At 41.8% G+C, this 6,040-nt stretch overlaps 1 pseudogene; it reads left to right on the top strand.

The window, feature by feature from the left end:
- The first annotated feature begins 266 nt into the window (after positions 1-266).
- LOC142256490 (C3a anaphylatoxin chemotactic receptor-like) lies at positions 267-1,183 on the top strand (annotated as a pseudogene).
- Positions 1,184-6,040: the final 4,857 nt, after the last annotated feature.

The following is a 6,040-nucleotide window of genomic DNA, read 5'->3' as shown; positions in this document are numbered from 1 at the left end:
TTTCTGGGCAAAAAAATCAAAAGCAATAATGAGTCCTCCTGTTCTAGAGTGGGAGGATATGATGGTGTGACCTCTAGTTCCACAGTGGGATCCAACTTTGGTTTCAGAGCCCCCGTTCTCCATGTACCGCTTGTATACAAGGAAGAAATGTATCGAGCTACAAACTCTTCATTTGCTGAACATCAACTCTATCCTGTCTTCTCAGCTCATCTGATGAATATCACAAGATATATTATAATTATATTTATAATTCGATTATACAGAAGATGTCAATTACATTATTCAGCATTGTTTTCGCACTCGGAATAATCGGTAATGGATTAGTCATCTGAATTGCCGGATTCAGGATGAAGAACACAATCAATGCCATGTGGTTCCTCCACCTGGCCATCGCGGACTTCCTGTGCTGTGCTTCTCTTGTTTTGCGTATTGCTGAATGGGCTACACTTAAATCAAACCGCCTAGACATTAAATATTGCACATTGAACATGTTTCTGTTTAATATAAACATGACCACCAGTGTTCTCCTCCTGACGGCCATGAGTATTGACCGCTGGGTGTCCGTCATGTGGCCATTCTGGGCCAAAGTTCATAAAACATCTAAACTGGTGAGAATCTCTGCAGCGATTATTTGGGCGATGAGTTTACTTATAACTGGTTTAGTGTTTTACGTTTATAGATACTGTTTAGATGATCTAAATGAATGGTGTGTATCTCAACATTAAACATATCCTTATAACCAAGAGTTATATCAAATTACTGCACTTATCAGATTAGTTATAATGTTTGTGATCCCTTTTCTCATCATCGTCACCTCTTATGTAACTATTTTCTTGAAGCTAAGAAAAAGTAAGAGATCCCAGAGATCTCAGAGATCCTCCAGGATCATCACCGCTGTTATATTGTGTTTCTTCATCTGCTGGACCCCATATTACATCTGGCAACTAGTATTCTTTATGTTGAAAATGTCATTCTATACTTTATTGCAGAAACTGTTGTTACAATGCTGGTCTTTCTTAACAGTTGTATAAATCCAATCATTTATGTATTTATGGGACAGGATTTCCGACGAGGTTTCCTCAGATCCATCCCCGCCAGGGTAGAAAGGGCCTTAAGTGATCATCCTAATGACCTGTGCAGAGAAGGAGAAGATGCGGGAAATACTAGCTCTACTGATGTGTAATATATATTCCTAGTATCTCCTGTATGTGAAACAACGACACTGGTAGCCAGAATCTGTGCCATAACAGATTGGCAGTCCCCAGTGGAGTAGTTTATACAGTTACATTGTTTTCCATCTCCAGAGTCTCTCTCCTGTAGAGTGTAAGGTCTTATGGTTTGCAGGGTCCTCTCTCTCCTGTAGAGTGTAAGCTCTTAGGCGGGCTTTGCACGTTTTGACATCGCAAGCCGACGCTGCGATGTCGCTTGCGATAGTCCCCGCCCCCGTCGCAGGTACGATATCTTGTGATAGCTGGCGTAGTGAAAATTATCGCTATGCCAGCTTCACATGCACTCACCTGCCCTGCGACTGTCGCTCTGGCCGGCAACCCGCCTCCTTCCTAAGGGGGCGAGTCGTGCGGCGTCATAGCGACGTCACACGGCAGGCGGCCAATAGGAGCGGAGGGGCGGAGATGAGCGGGATGTAAACATCCCGCCCACCTCCTTCCTTCCGCATATCTTACGGAAGCCGCGGTGACGCCGGTAGGAGATGTTCATCGCTTTTGCGACTTCACACACAGCGATGTGTGCTGCCGCAGGAGCGAGGAACAACATCGGACCGTCGCGTCAGTGTAATTATGGATTACGCCGACGCTGCACCGCTGATACGATTACGACGCTTTTGCGCTCGTTAATCGTATCATCTAGGCTTTACACACTACGATGTCGCATGCGATGCCGGATGTGCGTCACTTTCAATTTGACCCCACCGACATCGCACCTGCGATGTCGTAGTATGCAAAGCCCACCTTACTGTCAGCTAGGTTCTCTCTCTCTCTCTCCCCCTCCCTATTTTTCTCTTTCCCTCTTCTGTAGACCGTAAGCTCTTATGGTCAGTGTGCTCCTCTCTCTCGCTCTCTCCTTTAGAGTTTAGACTTTTATGATCAGCAGGGTACTATTTCTTTCTTTTCTCTCTCTCTCTTGCTATCTCTCCTGTAGAGTGTAAGCTCTAATGGTAAGGAGAGCCTTGACTCTCTTGCTCCTGCAGAGTGTAAGCTCTTAAGGTCAGTCGGGTCCACTCTCTCCTGTAGAATGTAAGCTCTTAAGGTCAGCAGGTTCCTCTCTCTCTCTTTTCTCTCTTTCTCCTTTGTAGAGTGTAAGCTCTTATAGTCAGTGGGTTCCTCTTGCTCTCCTGTAGAGTGTAAGCTCTTACTGACAACAGGGTTTTTCTCTCTCGCTCGTTCTCCTGTAGTTTGGAAGCTCTTTTGGTCAGTGGAGTTCTCTCTCTCCCTCTCCTGTAGCATGTAAGTTCTTATGGTCAGTGTTGTCTCTCTCTCTCCTGTACAGTGTAAGTTCTTATGGTTAGTGGGGTCCTCTCTCTCTGCTGTAGAGTGTAAGCTCTTATGGTCAGTGGAGTCCTCCCTCTCTCCTGTAGAGTATAAGCTCTTATGGACATTCTCTCCTGTAGAGTGTAAGCTCTTATGGTCAGTGGGGTCCTCTCTCTCTCTTTTATATAGTGTAAGCTTTTGTGGTCAGTGGGGTCCCCTGGCTCCTATAAATTGTAAACTCTTATGGGCAACAGGGTTATCTCTCTCGCTTTCTCCCTCTCTTTCTCTTTCTATCTCTCCTGTAGAGTGTAAGCTCTTATGGTAAGCAGGGTCTTGACTCTCTTGCTTCTGCAGTGTAATCTCTTATGGTCAGTGTGGTCCACTCTCTCCCATTGAATGTTCGCTCTTATGGTTAGTTGGGTCTTCCCTCTCTCTAGTTTTCTATCTCTCCGGTAGAGTGTCAGCTCTTGTCAGTCAGCGGGGTCCTCTCTCTCTCCTGTAGAGTGGAAGGTGTTATGGTCATCAGGGTTCTCGCTCTCTCTCCAGGAGAGTGTAAGCTCTTGTGTTCAGCAGAGTCCACTCCATCTCTCCTGTAGTGTGTAAGCTCTTATGATCAGTGAGATCCCTTCTCTCTCTGCCTCTCTCTTCCATCACTTTATTTTCAATGTGACAGAACTATTGCTAAGGGATAGGTATATCAGTAAAGCTGCTCATCAGTATATAATATAAGCACATACAGTATCAAAAATGGAAAATATGGCTCCACTCAAACTGCATTGAAATCTCTAATAAATAAAAAGGGCAATTCCCTTGCAGACGACATCAGTGACACTTTTTCTCTTTCCAGTTGAGAATTGAACTATTTCAAAATGAAAGATTTCTCACCAGTTTGCTACGTGCCAAAATGTAATCTTGTTTTTATGCAATACATATATATATATATATATATATATATATATATATATATATGGGTTTTTTTTGTTTTTTTTGTTATTTCACTGTTTTAGTGGCTTAAAAAAATCTTAACTTTTTGTTAAAAAATTTGGATTGTGTTGTTAGTTTTCAAAACCCATAACTTTTATAGTTTTTGAATGGTAAGAGGAACTTATTTTTTACATTCTAAACTTTAATTTTGGGGCACACATGACTTTTTGTTCACTTTACCACATTATTTGTGGGGGGTATTGTGAATAAAATATTGTGATCTTGGTGTTTTGATTGCTTTTATTATGCTTGTTGTACAAGCTAAACCATTTTAGATATTCAGTAAATGGACTTTACCCCCTTTTCAACATTGGACATACTGTGGGTTGCAGATAGATTGTTATGATTGTTAGGATTGGGGACCCAAAATTATGACATTAAAATGAATGACATTTGTAAATTGTATCTTGAGCCATGAAAATAATACTTTAAGTATATTTGTTGTATCTTTGCAACATTGACGTTAAAATATACTACCTCGTATAATCTTAAATGTCTGTCGCCTGAGAAATATTTAGTAAGTGTTAAAACGTTGCATGAGAAAATGGAAGACTTATTTCAATCTTTTCGAAAATTAAAAATGTTATAACACAATAATAAACAAATAACATTTTTAAAAATCTGCTATCACATTGTGTGAATATCGGCTTTTTATCCCAAGAGTGTAAAAGTTTAGCCTTCTCTGTATTGTATCTGTTTATATAATATAATAATCTATTTTCTTTTCCAATTCCTAACAGAACCTAAAAATAACACGATACCTTAAGTTTCATTTTTATATTTTATAAAGTTACCAATATCTTATGTTTCATAGTTTTCTTTTCAAATAACATATTCCATAATATATGGCTAAGGCAAAGTTGCACCCTTGAGTTAGTCGCTCATTGAAATCCTTCAGAGTTTGTCTCTACAAATTTTGAAACATCCAATCCTAATGAGGTTGGCTACCAGTACCCTGGGGATTGTAAGGGCATTGATTACTTTCCATCTGCCCAATACATGTGGTATTTACACTATTATCAACACAGTATATTAAAGGGAATTTGTCACCAGATTTTGGCTTTCTAAACTAAAACTAGCACCTTAAGCAGCACCCTTGCTGCATTCCATGAAGGTACACGTTACCCCCTGACATCCTCTGTAGACCTCAAAAATACCTTTATAAAATCTCCCACTCTGTATGTAAATTGTCTGGTCCGGTCTGATGGGCGTTCTAATCTGCACCTCCTGTCCCTCCTTTCACATTCTTCGTGTGCTAATTGACGGCCTTTGCCTAGGTCGGAAAAATCTCCATCTTGCCAGCTTGCGCAGGCGCACTTCGCTCTGCCCTGTTGCGGGCAGAACCAAAAACATAGGTGCGCCTGTGCAAACTGGCAAGTTCTCTGGGCAGACACCAAATTTTGTCTGGCGATGTGGATGAAGCAGGTCATGTCATCCACATCGGCAGGCAAAATCTCGGGATTGTGCAGAGAACTCGCCAGTTGGTGCAGGTGCGCTTTTGTTTTTGCTCTGCCCGCAACAGGGCAGAGGGAAGTATGCCTCCACGAGTCGGTAGTATGGACATTTTAGATGCCTACGTGAATGGCATCCAAGGCATCATCCACGTCAATCAGCACTGGAAGAGGGCAAAAGGAGGGACAGGAGGTGCAGATTAGGAAACCCATCGGACCGGACTGGAGGAAAGGGCAGGAGATCTAATAAAGGTATTTTTCTGGTCTACAGGGGAGTCAGGGGGTAATGGGCACCGTTATAGCATGCAGCACCGGCGCTGTTTAAGGTGCTACTTTTAGTTTAGAAGGTCAAAATCTGGTGACAGATTCCTTTTAGCCACTGACTATAATTAATTTTTCCAAGTTTCTATTTACCTATTGGATTCTAAAAGACATAATCACCCTACACTACACACATAAAGGTGGGCATATTTGGCTTTTGGGTTATATTTCAGGATGATCCTAAAATGCCCTTTTACCTTTTCAGGTGCACTTAATATGACCTTCTCTAAACTTTTGAATGCACTTGTCCAACTGTTCAATGTTTCACTACTTTTTGCACATTTTGCTGTTCTTCAACAAAGGAGCTTAATTGTGAAGTTCACAAGTGTTTGATCCATGAATTCCCCAATAAATTTTGGGGTTCAGTTAGAATTGACATTAAACAGTCCTCCTCATCATGCTGTTCACATTTTGACATTATGAGACCAAGACAGCACCTAACAATAGATCAAGAGTACCACGTCATTGCAAGGCTTCAAGCAGGATGTTCTCTAACGTAAGTTGAAACTGAGGAAAGAGTGTCACAGACTGTCATCAGCAGATTGCAACAGAGACACAGAGAGACTGGAAGAGGCACAAAAAGACAGAGAAGTGAACGTCCGTTGGCCTCATCACACACTGATGACCGCTTAATTGTCAACAGTGCCCTCTGGAACCGGATGATGTATGCCACACAACTTCAGGCACATTAAGGAGATGTGAGGGGTACCCAAGTGCTCACATTTGAAAATTCAAAGCCATTTACATCCTTGTAGTCCGCAAGTAGATGACCTGCATGGAACATGACAACACTGCTAG

Source organism: Anomaloglossus baeobatrachus, chromosome 11 (assembly GCF_048569485.1).
Source record: "Anomaloglossus baeobatrachus isolate aAnoBae1 chromosome 11, aAnoBae1.hap1, whole genome shotgun sequence".
Classification (NCBI taxonomy): Eukaryota; Metazoa; Chordata; class Amphibia; order Anura; family Aromobatidae; genus Anomaloglossus; species Anomaloglossus baeobatrachus.
Note: the sequence above shows the minus strand (reverse complement) of the source record. Positions and strands in the feature narration are given on the sequence as shown.